The sequence below is a fragment of the Prenolepis imparis genome, unplaced genomic scaffold, assembly GCF_030444845.1.
Source record: "Prenolepis imparis isolate NDT839.2.m4 unplaced genomic scaffold, iyPreImpa1.0 SCAF_10, whole genome shotgun sequence".
NCBI classification, from domain to species: Eukaryota; Metazoa; Arthropoda; class Insecta; order Hymenoptera; family Formicidae; genus Prenolepis; species Prenolepis imparis.
In genome coordinates this window covers 5,350,569-5,369,341 of record NW_028141168.1, presented here as the reverse complement: position 1 = coordinate 5,369,341, position 18,773 = coordinate 5,350,569, and the positions used below count along the sequence as shown (strand labels likewise).

General features: G+C 35.5%; 1 protein-coding gene across 1 annotated transcript in view; it reads right to left on the bottom strand.

Annotated features, from left to right (window-relative positions):
* Positions 1-4,425: 4,425 nt before the first annotated feature.
* Toll-6 (Toll-like receptor 6) overlaps positions 4,426-18,773 on the bottom strand; it is an 80,718-nt gene continuing 66,370 nt past the window's right edge. Inside the window, exons 2-3 of the mRNA XM_083048511.1 lie at positions 8,795-8,861; positions 4,426-7,187 (exon numbers count right to left, since the gene is read on the bottom strand). The gene's annotated coding sequence lies outside the window, so the exon portion shown is untranslated. The remainder of the gene's footprint in view (positions 7,188-8,794; positions 8,862-18,773) is intronic.

The following is an 18,773-nucleotide window of genomic DNA, read 5'->3' as shown; positions in this document are numbered from 1 at the left end:
TAACACAAAAATTTCTGTGGACCGTTTGGGACAGGTGATATTTGTTAAATTTAACACAAATTTTTCAACTGTGTAACTCTTAGAATATCCTTCAAAACTCAGAATATATTCTTTGTTAATAACAGACGGTTTTCTCTGAATGGTTTTAGTTTATTAGAAGAATGAAGTTGATATGTGTCTCGAAAAAGAAAACTCAAGTATAAGTAACGTGTAATATAATCTAATTTAATTGTTCAGGACTCGGATCTCGTGCGCCTCATGCTCGGTTTGCATGTACTATATTTATGTTTTCTTTATGGTCTTTCTTTGCCTGTGTGCTATATAAAATAACGTATGTTTTTGTCAATATGAAAATAAACCCCACTTTGTCTATATTTTTATAAATTAAGAATATCTGATACTAATCTTGAGAGAATTCTCTTCTTGAAATAAGAGGATCCTTCTCACACCTATTTTAGAACGGGATATTCTAAATTAAAAAGTGGAAAATTCTTAAAATGAGAATACAATTGTTTTAGTGTATATATTTCTGTTTTCCGATCAATTTATTCCCGACAATGTGTTGCAAATATAAATTCAGGTGTGAAAAAAGTTAGTAAGAGCCAGGCACAGATATTAGGTGCAACAAAATTATTTTTAAATTCCTTTATACTTATTTTGAACGTTCCAATCCTTCAAATCATCTAAAGAATGGTCTAAAGATAATCCAAAAGAAGGACCGAACGTTCCAAATAAATGTAGAGGAATTTAAAAATAATTTTATTGCACCTAAAAATATACTTGGCTGCTACAGCCCTTTTTATACCTGAATTTGTATATTTATATATCAGAGCCTTTTCGATTTATTATTTTAATGCGTTGCAAAGTTATAACAATGTCTAATTGTATAGCAATAATTCTTCTAGTCGCGGAAAAAAAATATTCATCTATGACATTTCTATTTTATTCAACAGTATCAAGCTAAATTTTTTCTCGATTAACAAAGTCAAGAGTATGTGTTTATTTTTTCCATCGCGTTAAATTCGCGAAGAAAATGATCAAATTACGTTAAAATGAAAACTCGTAATCTCTCGCTATATATGTATAGATGCTGGTACAAAGGAAGAAATTAATTAATTAATTTACGAGAACACAGAAAAAGAGAAAGACAGAGAGAGAGAGAGAGAGAGAGAGAGAGAGAGAGAGAGAGAGAGAGAGAGAGAGAGAGAGAGAGAGAGAGAGAGAGAGAGAGAGAGAGAGAGAGAGAGAGAGAGAGAGAGAGAGAGAGACAGGAAGAAAACACATCATGTTACAAGTGGAAATAGAGAAGTGGCCGGCGACGACGACGAGCTTCGTTACTTTCTGTCAGACTGCATTCATTACGCCAGCTATTATTGCACCACGCTCGGACAGCGAGGAAGAGGGGTACGAGAGGGGGGCGGAAGGGAAGGAAAAGGGGGGATGCTCTTTGCTGACTCCACGCTTCATGCGAGAGCGCGGAACTTGAGCAATTAATCTCGGCCGTTCTTTTATATACCCGCATACAACGATCGGGCCTCCCCCTCTCGTCTTAATTAGTCTCGCCGCAACTTTTAGTAGTAGCCGTAAAGTCGCCTGGCCTTTCTTATTGTGCCAGCGGTTAATAACAGCCCCTCTCCCGCGGATCGACGAGGGGAAAAGATTGTATATGTACGATCGATCAGATTGAGTTATCCGCGCGGACGTAATGATAATGAAGGATCGTTCATCATGCATCTGAAATGGACCGCAGAGATGAGCAAAATAAGAACGACGCGAAATGGTTATCGAAGAGAGGGGTTTCTTCCACTCCCTCATCCTCTCCGGATGGCGATGGAGGAAGCGGTAGTCGCGATAGTCGATATTATCATTAAATGAACATCAGCGTCAGGAGGAGACGCGAAGACGAGAGAGAGATATGTTCCCGTATAACCGTATCTCCGACCTGTATCTCCGCGACTTTCGAGGAAATGGAATATACTTTCACGTCGCGTCTCCTCAGCCGACGTCGTGCGTGTCGGAAATAAGAAAAAAATAGCCATCTCGTTATATCTACGTAGGTGTATACCTTTCGTCGGACGACGATGGCGGTTTTGACATTGAGGGGGAGAGAAGAGAGATTTCTATATATATGGTCCATTCACCTTCAAACAGCCACCTGCGGGATAAACTATTACGTATGAATTCCATTCGAGTCCTCTCTCCCGATTTTTATACGATGTTAATATAGTTTGTATCGCCCCCTTTCCCTTCCCTCCTCGCCCTTTTCACGTTCTACAAAAAAAACGCGTGCTGTGAAATATCTGTGAAAATAGTATATAGATATAGAGTTGGTGAAGTTGGTGCGAGCAACGAGGGGGATGAAAATATCGCGATTGGCGAAAATCGTATGCGCTAATGGATCGAGCGAATAACATGCAGAATTGACGTGAACGTTAAAATGCATCTAAAAAAAAACTTTAGAGAGCTCGATGCAGAATGTCCCATTGGACGTGGAAAGGGGGGGGGGGGGCGGCGATAAATAAATCTGCAATTTACACGGATTCTCGCGTGCTCTTTCGTGAAAATGTCGCTTTTATTCGTGTACAATCGTGTTTCGTGGTTGACATATTTATCTTCAAAAACGTGTGTCGCTACATCACGTGTAATTTGAGATGATATATCCATGACGTTTAATATATACGAACACAATTTTCTCTAATCCTCCGTTTTTGGTCCTTCGAATATATATTCAAGCGGTAAATTAAAAAAAAGTCCCTGTAATATCACAAAATTGTCGTCTTTATCGTTTAATATTGAAAAAAATGCAACAAATAAGTCGAAAATTTCTCTAAGAAACAATCGGTTTAGAAATTAAAGAGTATATGTTTTTACATCTGTAAAAGATATTCTACGATGTACAAAGTTTAATCATAAATTGAATTTTTGACTATTTTAGCCGATTGTTTCTTAGAGAAATTTTTGTTGTAATTTTTTAACTTATTTGTTTTTTTAATGTAAAATTATTTTACATTTAAAATCTTTTTTTAAACATTCTAATTAATAATATCAGATAATAAAAATTATCTAAAAATAAATTTTTAAATCATTTTTAGATATATTTAGTTGGTATTTGTTGTAATATACCTATATATGTGTATGTGTGTAGAATGCATTCCGATCGTAATATAACCGGCAAAAAGAAAATTCCTCGTGACAAAAAAAAATACAGAAAATGCGGAACAAATATTTTTCAAACAGAGATTTGTTTTTTCGAGAAAAATAATTTTAAAAAAATTGACAACATTTTTGAAAACGAAAACTCATCTTGATTGTGCCACTATTTCATAATACGCTGTATATTAAACCGCGATAGAATTGCTTAATTATCATTAATATAATTCTAAAGACTCCGGTATACACAGTACCGATATATCCGTTTTCCGGATGTGACGTACGTACCCACTTGAGGAGCGTCCGAGGTGTTGATATAGACGAACCCGCCGATTGATCCTTTGGAAGCAGGGGTCCATGCTCGAGAATGTTTGACTTTATTGGGAGGAAATATGAGAGCGAACTGGCTATAGTAGTAGCCTACGGTATTCCCGGTACGTCAGGAATCAGAGGGGGACGAGGGGGGATCTGCAGCGCTTCCAGCCCGGGGGAAGGATGGAAGTACCCGGGGCTGGGAAGGATTCGTTCATTCATATCGCGAACCCGGGTCTCTCTCTCTCATTGTCGGAGCAAAGCGACGGACAAAGCCGAAAGCGGGGGACTGCAATGGAGTGCTGTCAGGACCAGTGCACTCCATCGCATGACACAAATGGCAACCAAAAGTGAGGCGGGGGATGATCGGGACCCGAAAGGCGAGCCCGCACCAAGAAGCGATCTGTCGTTTCTCTCCATTGTATCGCGATCGATCTCGCGAAAGATATTCGCGTTTTTTTTTTTTTTTTTTTTTATTTAAACCGACAATGGGCATTGTTCCTTTCATTGTGCGCGCGCCTACTTTGTCTTCGCGAGCAATTTTTTCCCTCAATCTACGCTCGTTTTTATCTCTCCTATAACTTTATATATCATCATTACAATTATTTACATTTATTTATGATAAAAATTAGAGAGAAATATTATATTTTTAAAAATTATTATTCTTATTCGCATAAGAAAAAAATATTTGAATATTTTTATTTTGAAAAATGTTCCTTTATCGAAGAGATTCGCTTAATTTATGTCTCAAAAATATTTTGTAATTTTATAAATGAAAATTGTGCCTCTTAACTTCATTTCCGCGATCAATTTTTTTCTTCCCGACCTAGGCTCGTATCTATCTTCCCTATAACTTTAGATATTATTATTACAATTACTTACAATATTACATAATTACATTTATTTATAATAAAAATTAGACGAGAAACTATATTTTTAAATATCATTATTATCATTCGTATGAGAGGAGAAATATCTCCAGAAATTTAAGTGTAATATTTTTATTTATAAAAAAATATTTCAAATTCATCGAAGAATTTCGCTTAACTTATGTCGCAGAAATATTTCGCGATTTTATCAATTTACAGAGCTCGCGTCGCGAGTAATGAAAATGCGATTCTCGATTATTTCGATCAGAGGATGTAATTGTGCGGGTTTTCCGCGTGTCGCGTACACTGCAGATGCCTTAAGGGTATAAAAAAAAAGAGAAACAGAATACTCGGTGCTGGTTGAAGCTGTCGATAGCAGGGCGATTAAAGATATTAAGTTTCTTCTTGGGACGTTATTACGCTGCCATGTACACTCCTCGACACCGCAGCTTTCCGTTTGGACCGAATAATTACAAAAGAAACTGACTGTTCCATGTGTGTGTTTGTGTGCGAAAGCGGTCGCGTAATAGAAATTCCCCTTTATGGCATATTACGAAAGTGCGATATTCGAGTCAAAAAACGCTCTTTCGGAGGAATATTAATCCACTTACATCTCGATCCATTTGTGTCACCTCTGACATTTCTCAGCAATTTAATAATCAACCAAAATTAATAACGCTTCAATCGGTAAATATAAGTTCTTATTTATACATTTGGGTCACCATCTTTGACATTTTACAATTAATATAATATATGAAAAATTAATAAAATTTCGAGCGGTAAACATGAACGGGTTTTTATTATTTATTACCTTGTTAAAGACCAAAGATCTCACGAGTAATTAGTTTTATATAAGGATCAATGATATTGGTATTTCGTTTGACAAATGAATCAAGGAAAAAAAAAGGATAAAAATTCCTCCTCCATAGTAAGGCACTCTATTCTGGGTAAGTCAAGGACGCCATTGTAAGTCACTTCAGCCTTTTTATTGCGAAACGCAAGTAATCACCGTTAATTGCCGCCGCCCGATCGCAGGGAGCGACATTTACAAAGGAAAAACATCGGTATTTTAATACAATTATAGTACACAACACATCGGGAGATACAGCAGAGAAAAGTAATATTTACACATATGTAGGTTCGATTTTTTAATCGGTGTGCTCTCTCTCTCTCTCTCCCTCTCTCTCTTTTCTCTCGTCGCAAGACGTGATCCAATTGGAATTATTAATTTACGCGCGCGCGAAAGAGAGAGAGAGAGAGAGAGAGAGAGAGAAAGAGAGATACTATATATACATATACACGCCACTTGTGCTCGTGCAGGCAGAGAATTGATACCGCAGTAATTTGTACTAATTAACCCATCCGCGATATTATATATGCCTCTCGTACTCTCTCTCGTTATTGTTACAATGCGCACACACATATTATTCGACGTCGCGCTACGTCGAGTATCCCTATTAATCATCGACGCGCACCAAATCGGCGGCAACAAATGCAACACGCCGGAGAGATACTCGGTAATAATATTTAATGCTTCTGGCGCCGCGCCTGGGACGCCTCGTGTCGACTTCGTGTCCAGCCTCCGGAGAGTTTTTTTTTTTTCATTAAAAAAAGAAGATTCGATATTTATCACGGGGATGCGAAATACGGAGGATCTGGCGGCCGTGGAAAAAAAGGTCGGTACCCTTGAATAACTCGAAAAATATAAATTTTATGAAAAAATATTATAAATAAAAGGGTTTTACAGGGTTTAAAGAGATCTATTTATTAGCCTTATCAGTTTGACCTTGGGTGACGTTTTTCAAGGTCATTTCAAGGTTATCTCGATTTTTAAAAATAGAATTACTAAATATGTCAGACTAAAACAAAAAATATCTCGTAAACTGTTCGATTTTTGGCTGTTATAATTTTTTATGAGCAGAATGTTACAAGGAATCTATATTTACATAAAACACTTAGAATAATTTCATTTTAAAAAAATCGAGTTTACCTTGAAGTGACATTGAATCACATCACTCAATTTCAAACTGATAAGATTAATAAATACATAGATCTTTTTAAATTCTACAACTTTTATTTAAAACATTTTTTCATAAAATTTATATTTTCCGAGTTATTCAGGGGTACCGATCTATTTTTCCTCCTAATATAATACTATTAACGACTATTAATAAAATGCTGTCTCGCAACTCTGTACAGACTGAATTACATTGTACAACAACGCAGCGGTTGATGAGATAGAAATTTTAGGATTCAAGCATGTCTTCTTCAGGATCGGTCCTGTCGTTTGCTTGAACGAAGAGAGACGGCGAATTATCGCGCCGGAGAGTGCCAGGATGAGAGAAAGAAGTACGCTTGCTCTTTGTTGATTAAAATATATATAAATAACTTTATTGTGTTTATGTATATATTTATATTTATATATTTATATATATATATATATATAATAATAAAATGCCCTATCTATTTTACAAATATACAAAACTCTCGCTATATACATCGATCTCCGTTTTTTTTTTTTTTTTTTTCGATTGAAACAAGAGAACTTTTTTTAATATATACTTCGAAGAACTTTTATAATAAATCGATCGTCGATTAAATCTATATCGTCTCGAGTTAGAAAGAGGAAAAAACGTTTCGTTGCAATACGAGTTACATGGCAGTATGTTCCAAGGTTTTATTTTTTTTTCTGTTTCTCGCGCTAATTACATTCGCACACTACGAAGCTATCACGATTCTCAAAAATACGAATAACCGCTTATTTTATTCGGACGCCGTGGTTACGGGTACAATTGCAATAGTAAGAAATGCTTCTGATAATAAGTAGAGAGAGAAAAGTCGCGACAGTCAGGAGTCCTGAAACAGAGAAAAAGAAACAGAAAATTACGTGATTAAATGTGTAAAATGTGGTCTTCCATTAACAATAAGTCTAGAGTGGTCGCGGTGTTAAATGGGACTTTAGAGATGGATGACATCTGTCATTCATTTTTAAAAGACGAATTAAAATATAAAGACACATTATTTATTTAAATACATGTATTAAGCATTGAACTGAGATGTTAAAAAGATTGTTAACACAGGGTGTCTACTCAAACCTTGGAAAAATCCCTGAAATCTGCCCAATTTTCCAGATATTTTTATTAAAATTTGTGCAAAATAAGAAAATTTGTAGATGCAGCTTTTTAAAATAATTTTCTTTATTGTATATGCGCTTTTTAATGTTTCTATTCACACGATTGCAAAGAAAGCCACAAAGAATGCAGTTTTATTAGCATTTAATATTGATTTAACCGTAAAATTAATTTGGACAATAACAAAGTGCAATATATCACTATATCTAAATGCTAGAGATATATGTAAAAATATAAAATAAAAATATAAAATAAAAAATAGTTTATTATAAACATCTTAAGGAGTATTAATTTATTTAAATATTATTAAAATATTGAACAATTTTCTTGAAACTTACATAAGACTGCCTTGCTAAAGAGAGGTCGTCAATAAAATCATATGGGATTTTAAAAAAATTTAAATAAATTTGCAAAGATATGTTAGACATATGTATATTTCTTATATAAGAAAAGAGAGTGCTATTACAAATATTTAATACAAGACTACAGAAAACCAGTCTTCAATTCTTTAAAAATTAAACATTATTTTATAGCCTATTTATAGTTTAAAAATATATAAATGCATTTTCTCTATTCTAAAAAACAAAATAATAGCTAAATAATTTTAAAATAAAATCAAATATTTTAAAGAATACAAAATACAAAATATTTATTTCTTTTAATATACACAATGTATATATACAATTACTAACTTGGCCAATTAATGGTCAGTTTATCGACCGTTTGCAATATATGAGTAAACTTATCAAAGACACATATATTTGAAAAAATTCCTCGAGCTCCAATAAAATTCCATGAGAATTCCCGGATTTTTCAAGGTATAAAATCCCTGACTTTTCCAAGGAGTAGACCTCCTGTTAACACATAAGAAAAATAAAATAAAAAAAAAAGAAATTGCATATTTGCAATATAATATCGCGCAACCACTCCACGTTTAATTGCGCGTTAGATGCAAGATGCGTTTTAGATGAATAATTGAAATGCATTTCGTGTTTACCGTCGCGCGCAATATGCGATGAAATGCGATGAAATTATTGATCACGCAGAAAGAATTATTCATTAACAATAATATATTGCGTTAATAAATCCAAATGATAATAATAGAGCGGTTTATTATTGTAATGAGTTTCAATAAGCAAACGATCAATCGTTATCTATAATCGTTCGGGAAATATTACTGCATTATGTATAGGTTTTGTTTACACAGATGGAGTACGATTACAGTGCCAAAGCTGATTATTATTGTGCGATCAGGATATTCGTGATATACAAATCTCTCTCTCCTCTCTGATATATTTATAAGTTGTCTAATTAAAAATAATGACGACTCACCTTTCCTCACTGCGATTTCCGGTCACTCCTTACGCGATTCAATAATACTTTTGGGAACGGTTCACATCTGAAACACAGAAGATTAAAAATAATTATTTCGCAGGAAGATATTATCAAATTTATGCAAAAAAAATAGCTTATTGCAAGAATTTCGCAAAAAAATATTCAGACGACATGAGAATAATTATATTAATTTTCTAATAGAAATGAAAGAAGATGTAAGAAAAAGGGCACGAGATGAAAAAGTAAAAGACCGATGCATAATAAGGATAAGTGGAGAATTAGATAGTCACAGCGTCTCTCTCTCTCTCCCTCTTGCCCCTCTCACTCTGTATCTCGCGAGAAACATTCTACTCCCTCGAGGGAGTACATCTGAATACAAAAGATCGCAAACTTTTTCCCGGCTGCCGCCGGGATAGTTTTAACAAGTTATATATTTATTTTTTTTTTAATTTTTCCCACGACGCGAAAGCAGGAACGCTGAAAGTTTCGCGCCCGGCCGCGCGGTTTTAGAAATGCATTTAAACTTCCGCTTGGTTGTGCTCCGTGTCAAAATGCATTTCCTTTTTGCCGTCGCCGCCACGTCGCATCAGGCGCGGAGGGGGGCGGGATTTCTTCCGCGCGGGTGCAAGAGCGGGGCGGAGGGGGGACGCGCGCGCGAGAAAAACCGATGCCGCGCATTTGCGCCGGTGTCACGGGCGGAAATGTCCGCCGTTTTGAAATTTTGCTAGCTCGAAGCTACGTCACGCTTCGGCGAGCATGTCGAGCGGCGACACAAAGGGTGGGTAAAAATCTCGATTCTTTTTTTTTTTTTTTGAAAGAAAAAAAAATCTCGGCATCTCACTTCAGGTATAACTCCATCATCTTCTCTGGTCAGGGGGGCGAAGGGGGAGAGAAAAGGGAAGGGGGTATACGAAGTATCATATTGGAAACTTGTTCTAAATAATTTATCTTTCATTGACTCTCGACTAATTTCCATTAATAATTTTAAACTCGATTTACAACTCAAATATTATATTAGCCTCGTAATTATATAAAATTGTAAGAGAGAGAGAGAGAGAGAGAGAGTCTTAATTACATATTGCGATATATAACTTCGGAAATGCGAGGGGAGGGGGTTAATTTCTTTTCTAGATGAGAGAACATGTAAGACACAGCAAACATCAAAACTGAGATGTACAGTCTCGTGTATATATAAGATATATATAGTCGCGTCTAGGCAATACCGTGCTCGACACGAGAGAGGAAGGGTTGTTTCCGCCTGCCTGGCTTCCGGCGCAGCCGAGGGGGAGGATCGAAGCACGAGATCCCCCCTCTTTCTCCCCCTCTTGCGCGTGCGAGGGGATGAAGCAAGAGAAATTTACTTACATCCGCGCGAGTTTAATTAAACGCTCAAAGAAATAATAAATATAGTCACATCGCGATTCATTGTCCCTCCACAAAGAAGCCCCCTCTCCCCCCCATTCATCCCCCTTTACGTATTAATTATCTTTTAGTCGCGCGCGAATCGATAGGGGAGGAAAAGAAGAGAAAGGGAGCTGAAAGTCGAAACACATTTTCTCTCTCCTTGTTAAAGCCGCATCCTCTCTTGCGAGGGAAGCCGACCTGGTTTTAAATACACCGTGTCGCAAGAGGAAAAGCCTCGAACGAGCTTTCTGCGAACGAGTTTTCTCCAAGAAAGACACTTTCGACTCGAGAGCAACCTTCAATTTTAATGAAGCGAAAACGCGGATACTAGAGAGAAAGAGAGAGAGAGGGTCAAAGGCGAGCGATCCTCCGAAGAAAGTTTCTCCCTTCAGGATCGCTCCTTAAAATCCTACCGGGGGGGGGGGGGGGGGCGAAGTAGGAGGGAATTTCGGAGCCGCTCTCTGAATATTCCGAGCCGAAAGTTTCGCCGGAAAATACGCGCCTCCGCGAAAGAACCCGGGGAATAATGCCGAGGTCCTCCCTATTGAAGAGAGTCCGTTATTAATTCGACCGATCCGATCCGATCCTCTCTCCACCAGGTATGGAGAAGCGCGGTATATACATATATACGTACACACGAGCAGTATTATACGTCCGTCGCGTATAATAACAGCGCGCGGATAATAACGCGGGCCGCGCGTGAATTTTGTAGAATAATCCTGTCGGGGATAATAACGGTACCAATCTCTCGCGGATGCACCAATGATGCACCGACGGCGGTTCAATTGTCGAATCGCGCGATTCGGTTATAATCACGACCGCGCGAGGTATGTAGGTAGTACGTTGTCCTTTGGATATTTAGAGCGGGAGATACCGCGCCCGTATTTTAATTCGCGATTTCCCGGTATGTGTCGCGTGGTCGGATCGCGAACGTGTTATTAGAATCGAACTGATGGTAGGTAGAGCTCTGAATTTCGAATGTATGGAATTTGCTCTGTCAAAAATCATGTATCCTATTTCTATCACATTTTTTATTAAAAATATATATTAAATACACATATATTAATATATTACTAAATTATATAATATATAATATATAATATATATATATATATAATTATATAATATATAATAATTATATAAATTTATATTAATAAATTTATATAATATTTATTAATATAATATATTAATATATAAATATATAATATATTTTATATATAAAAAAATGTTCTCTAAATACAATGCAGATTTTTTCCCTATAATTTGTGACGCGGATATATATTATATTGATTCTCGACGTAGAATATACAGAAAATGAGATGTCCTTAAAAAATCGTATTATTAATCAATTAAAAATTAATCTGAAAGTTAATTACATTCGGTAAATAACCAGCAATATGTGATCGAATTGCATTATTAGAGCATTATGGAGAGACAAACTGATAATGGAACTCTAAATTCAGAATATACGAAATTTCTAATTTCTATCAAGAATCATGTATCGCATTCCTATCAAATTTTTTTATTAAAAAATATATATAAAATATATATATTAAACATAAATATATGTATATTAAATGTATATATTAAACATATATATTAATATGATAATTTATATTGATATAATGAATTTATAAATAATATAAATATATAATAAATATATAATATAGAAATATATAAATAATAAATATAGAAATAAATATTATGTATTTCTATATTTATTATAAATATATAAAATAGATATAGAAATATTTAATTATATATAAATATATAAAATAAAAATCCTATTCTTAATCAATTAAAAGTTGATCTAATTGTATTCGGCAAAAAAAGCACCGCGAAGTAAGTATATAATTTACATAAACTTAACCAGAAGTTGAAAATGTACGAATTATCTCACGGAAGTCTATGATTCGTATGCATTAATCACCAGCATGAGCAAGAACATAGAGAAAACCTTAATTTCGCAGAATATGGGGTATATTCCCTTGAAATCTCTCTTTCTCTCTCTAGAGCGGAATCGGTCGAATATAATAAAAGCAGAACGATTAATCGACAGAGATATCTGGGGCGTAATAACTCGCGGAAAGATCGCTCTGTGAGAAATCTGATTCAAGAGAGAGAGAGAGAGAGGAAAAAAGAGAAAGATAGAGAGAGTTCTTTTAGCACCGATGGACACGGTGGATAAGAATATACCGGGCATTTACGACGAGCGAGGTTGCTCGCAAAAAGCCTAGATTTTCGCCCGATATTTCTTCAACGCCTTATATACGTATATGTGTACATATATATAATATACGTCTATATCCCGCCATCGGTCGGTCGGTCTTAATTAACACACTCGCGTTATATATCTTCCCCTGGGCTGAATGGTTGAAACAAAGGATAGCGCCGCGCTTTGTTCCTCCCATCAGCGAAGGCCCTTTCGCACGGTCACACAGCCCGTAGGATAGGGCGTGTTCGCTCGCATAAGCGCTCCCTTCGGAACCAGTTTCACTTGTTTGTAAACACACGGGAGGATTTCCATTCACCCGGAGGAATTCCGCCTCAAGACTGTCTCTCTCTCTCTTTGCGCTGGCTCCCGGTCCATTTCATTACTTCTGGACGGAAGCTGCAATGGCCATTGTCCTCGTTTGCCAGAAAGTTCCGTCGCGAATCGCCAATACGAGTCGATTCGCTCGTCTCTCTGTCTCTGTCCCTCTCTGTTTTTCCGCTTAAAAACAATCGCCGTGGAACGTCTCGGAAGAGCGAGAGCAAAACGTCCGGACCTGCAAATTGACTCGTAACGGCTTGCAGGAAATCCGCCGGCCTTCTCTTCTCTTCTCTTTCTCTTCATGCTCTCTCATCATGCTCGCCCTCGACGAAGTGAAACGCCGGTCGCGCACAAGGATATAATTTCACTTTCCGCTCTTTGAGCGCTTTGTTTTGCGGATTATTCACGCCTCTCTCTCTCTCTCTCTCTCTCTCTCTCTCTCTCTCTCTCTCTCGCCCTGTCGTCGGTTCACGCTCCAAGATTCCCGAGGAAAGAGGCCTATTTCGTAGCCTTTCGGCGTTTACAGCCGGCATTGACTTCCGAAACGATCGAATCACGGTGTGACGTAAAGCGAGAACGGATTTACAAATTGCGAGAGCGAAATATATTTTAAGCCTATGATTTCTTTTTTTTTTTTAATATAACAAAGTGCTGCAAAATCGAATAAAAGAGTCGAAACTTGGATTAGGAATAACATTTTTCGCGCTTTATTCAAGTCAGTAGTATAGTGATTTTACTTTTAACATTTAACACCCCTTTTAATTTTATTTAACATTCTTATTACTGAATGATGATGACGTCATGCTTCTGTTAAAAAGAATTTAAAAATATGAGACAATACAAGGGTGGACGTATATCGAATGCAGACTATTGAAAATAATTTTCGAACAGTGTGACATTTAAATAATAAATCTGCGACTTTTGAAATATTGCTGTTGTAAAAAAAAAAATATAGCGAGTGTTGCAAAATCGAATAAAAAAGACGAAACTTGGAATAGAAATTCTATTTTTCGTGCTTTATTCAAGTCAATGATTTTTTAACACTTCTAATTTTAACATCCTCTTTTGCTTAACATCCTTATTATTCAACGATGGTCACGCATGCGTTAGAAAGGATTAAAAAATAAAATACATAATGAGAGACGTATATTGAATGCAGGCTATTGAAAATAATGATTCGAGCAGTGTGACATTTTTAAATAAAGTAACATTTAAATTTTTATTTCCCGTGAGCATGATAGATATAAATACATAGAAAAAATATCTAAAATGCAATAACTCAAATTATATTGATTAAAATAATAATTTTAAAAAAATTATCAGAATCAGAAATACTATTCAGAGAGAGAGAGAAAGAGAGAGAAAGAGAGAGAAATACACGCACGCACACACATACATATAGGTACATATATAACTTATTAAACGTTTTTATTTGCTATTTTAATATTATCTCTTTGATATTATTTTTAATATTATTTAAAATGTTATGCAATAAGAAAAGTTATTTAAAAAATGATAAAATGCACATTTACATATTTCAAAAGTATATAATTATCGTTTATTTAATATTAGTTTACAAAAACAATTAAAATAATTAAAACGCGAACAAAAAGAAATCCAACAAAGAAAAAATAAATAAAATAGGTATAAATTTGAAAAAGTATTTTATTATTCGTATATGTATAATAAGAGAAATAATAATTATTTAAATTCATTATTATTTTTGTAGTCTCTAACAAGAAATTCTTGGAAAAATATTTATCTCTGATTTGTAAAATCAAATAGATTTTAATTATCATACAAATATAAATTATTGTTTTATCTTAATCAATTATTTTTAATTTATAAGAATTTTTTATTTTTATATTTTAAACACTCTTTTTATATGCCCACCTTCGCAATGCACAATTTTACAAAATATGCGCAAAAATGTACGTGTATATACATGGTTCCAAATAAGTGCGAAAATTTTTAGATGATTCTTTGTCGAAAATTAAGGAGAGTCTTTTATATAAACATATACTCCCATGTGTACCTTCCTAAAGAATTACACTTTTTCAAATAGGGAGGTGAAAATTAAGTTTTTATTTCTCAAATTTTGTTTTTGTTCCATTTTTTTCAACATTAACTATAATTTTGTTTTATACTTGTTTCTTTTATTCTAAAATTTAACTTCTCGTAACTTGAAACTTACATACGCCATTATATGGCTTTTCGATAATGTATATTAATTTATTTTCTTGTAAACTATCCGTTTTACAAAAAAAATAAAAGAAATAAAAAAGAAATTTCTAAAGGTTTCAAGTTTTCTAACGCATATTTTTAGATGATCACATTCCGACTCGTTAAAAAGTTCTAATAAAAAATTGAATAGGAGTTGCTTATTTCATCCTCATATAACAATATGGGAGAATTAAAACAATATTAATAAGTATCCTTTTTATTTAGTGGAAAATGTCCACTAAATTTCATTTCTTTAACCTGTCCAAAATTTAAGAAAAAAAATGAAAACTTAATTTTCACTTCCCTTTATTTGGAAAAGTGTAACTCCTCAGACAAGGATATAGGAGTACATGTTTATATAAAAGACTTCCTCTTTTTATTTTTGACAAAGAATTATCTTCTAAAATTTTTCGCAGTTATTTAGAATCACACCCTGTATATATATATGTGTGTGTGTGTGTGTGCGAGTTAACGGGGAAAACGAGATAAGAAATCGATGAGAAGTAGAAAGTGTACCTCTCTCACAGGTGCGGATCGGGGATGGATTCCAAATAACGTTAAGGTACAATCTGTTCGCGTTGAGTGACACAATTGCGTTCCACGCGCACGGACGTCTCACGTAAACCGCGTCGACGACGGTTTACTGCCGGACGGAATCCTCTCACCCCCTCATCCCCCTCCCCCGCGATTGTGTGTGTGTATATATATATATATGCTACAATTTAAGTTACCCCGAGTTCTCGCGCGCGTTTGCTTCCGCAAGGCGGCGGAGAGAAAAACACAAAGGGGTGTCCATTTGCGATCTGATAATAATTGGAAAAGTTATTGTCGGGGATGGAGTTTCGCCCCCGCGCAAACTAACATTTTCATGCTCCCGAAACTATTCCAGGCCGATGTAAAATGGAGAAACTTTCGCATCAAGGAATAACTTCCGCCGCGCGCTTTTGAATGATATTACTTCTTTCCGCCCGCAAATTCTCCCAGGAAGTGCCTCCTCGGAGGGGGAACTTAAGTGCGTCCAGTGATTTGTCTGGATTGTAGGGGGAGACGGAAGGGGGGCAGGGGAAAATATTCCATATATATATATCGAGGTACTTTCATAAAGGAAAACTTGTTGTTTGTTGAAATATAGAATATTCAATCTGTCGGAATCCGGCGGTTCCGCTCCGCGGTTTCTCCCCCCGAAATCTCCCGGGTATCTCTCTCTCGGCTGGCTCTCCGGTTCGCGGGACAACTTAATAGCGGCGTCGCTTTTCAAAAGACGGAGAGAGAGAGATGGTTTTAGAGAATGGAACCGCACCGGACTCACACAGAGTGTTAAACGATAACAATCGCCGCCGAGGCGAATTTGCGTCGTGGACCGAAAAAGATGGCGAAGAGACATTCGGGTCGCCGACCCGATTCTTCCCGCGGAGAGTCGCATTAAAGCTACGATCTACGATAAAGACTTCACGAGAGCGCGTTTGTAGGGTGGGATTTATGTCGGGGGTGGGAAACGGAGGAGGGGGGGACCCTCTTGGAGTTCCAATCTTAACTTTAATGCGGAGTTCTTTAACGAATTTTCAGCCAATTTTTCTCGAGGGAAAATTGCAAAATGCCGCCGACTTTAATAAATTTAACGTTAAATATTTTTCCGAATAAAAAATTCTGAATTAAAATTGTATAAAAATAAAATGTACTTGAATTTAAACAAATAGGATGTCTACTCGAATCTTGTAAAAAAATTCTCCGAGAATTTCCCTTGATCTTTGAAGGTATTTTCGTTTAAAATTCCAAGTAAAGTAAGAAAATTTATATAGATGCAGCTTTTTAAAGTAAAGTTTCTTTATTGTATTGCACAATGTTTTTTATTTATACGATTGCAAAGAAAGTTATCAAGAAATTCTTGCAGTTCTCTTAGCATTTGATTTATTACTTGTAAAATTAATTATATATACATATAACAATATGACAAAGTGCAATATATCATTATATCTAAATGCTAAAGATGTATGCAAAAATCTAAAAAATAAAAATATAAAACAAAAGATAATTATAAATGTCTTAAGGAGTACTAATTTATTTAAATATTACTTAACAATTTTCTGTGAAGCTTACATCAAATCGTGATACTAAAAAGATCGTCAATAAAATCACATGAGATTTTAATAAAAACTTAAATATTACATAGATATGTTAAACATATGTTTCTTAAAATAATAGTGAAATTATCAAAGACACAATTTTTGAAAAAATTCTCTGAGTCTCAATAAAATTTCATGAGAACTTTCGGATTTATCAAGATAAAAAAAAATCTATGATAATTACTGGTTTTTCGGTTTTTTTCAGAGACACCCTGACAAAGAATAAGCTTCTTGTAATCGTAATTTGTAATTGCATTTTGAAAATTGTAGTTTATATAAAATCCTTCATTTTTACTCGATTAAACTATATTATTAATATTTTTATTTTAGAGAAATATCTATTATGTATTTTCCACGCGCACAAGCGTATCTTATATAATTATTTATATAACGTTTATACAAGTTATTTATATACGTCACAAATATAGACACAACCACACAAGCATGACATATAAATAGTAAATTATCGAGAATGATCTTACTATGAAGGGAAGAATTAAAAGTCACAATGACTTATATTTTAATTTTGTCTCAGCAAAAAATATCTGAATAAGTTCGAGGTTTGCGGCTGAAATTGATGGCAGTCAATTTAGTCGAATACTCTTAATGGCGAACACGTGATCCTGATTCCTCCCCGAACCCCCCAAAAAAGGAAGATGAAAAATGAAAATTACATTCCACGAATTCGCCGAAATTATGACTACGTAACTTCTATCGACGCGAACCAATGACATTTGATTGGGTGAGATTCACGTGAGATCTGAAAGGATGAAATACGAAAATTGAAAAAGTTCACCGACGATTACGTGATTGACCCCGAAAAGACAGATGTACGCCATCGGCAGAACTCTTACAGAATGCGAGAAATTCACAGAGGGGAGGGGGAAAGGGGGAAGAGGGGACGATATGGGAAGGAAGGTATGCTTATGAAGATTTTATAGAACATTGAACTATCCTTCGTTCTTCCTCTCTTTCCCTCACCCCCTTCGATCCAGCGCCAATCTTTGGATGAAAGGGAAGACGAAAAATTTGATTAAAAAAATTCGATAAAAATCCTCCTTGTTACACGTTTGCTCCGGAAAACTGCTGTAATTCAATTATTTCGCAATAAGAGAAAAGTTTCACAAAAGTCATCATCGTTAGCTTCTTCCGATCGATTCGAATTTTAGAGGGGGGGGGGGGAGTCCGCGCGATTACTCTTCAATAAGTTACCACCGATTCTCGATATATATATATATATATATATATATATATATATTTGCGGGGAAAATGGAAAATCGACAGATATGCCGGAGCTTATGCGCCAGATTACAGCGAATCCGACGCTTTCATTACCCGGGCAAATCGAATTTCGCGAGGATTGTGTTACTTCGCCGCCTCCGCGTATCCCTCCCTCCATTCTACTTCCATTTTGGTCAACTATCCGCGAATATAATGCCGGGGTTAGCGGTACGTACCTCGCAGAATTCATGTACACGGTTCGTTTATTACTACTTGACGTAGTTTCCGTCGTGGGTTGAAGGCAAGAATGAAGGGAAACGAGGTTGCTGCGATGCGTGAACGATTGTCGAAAGGAAAAAGAAAGAAACACGAATGAAAATTGCATATCGCGCGCTCTCGCGAGTAAAATGGCAATATAATTACGTAAGAAGCTTTTAAATTTGCCGCGCAAACCGTCTTTGAGGTTAGGAAC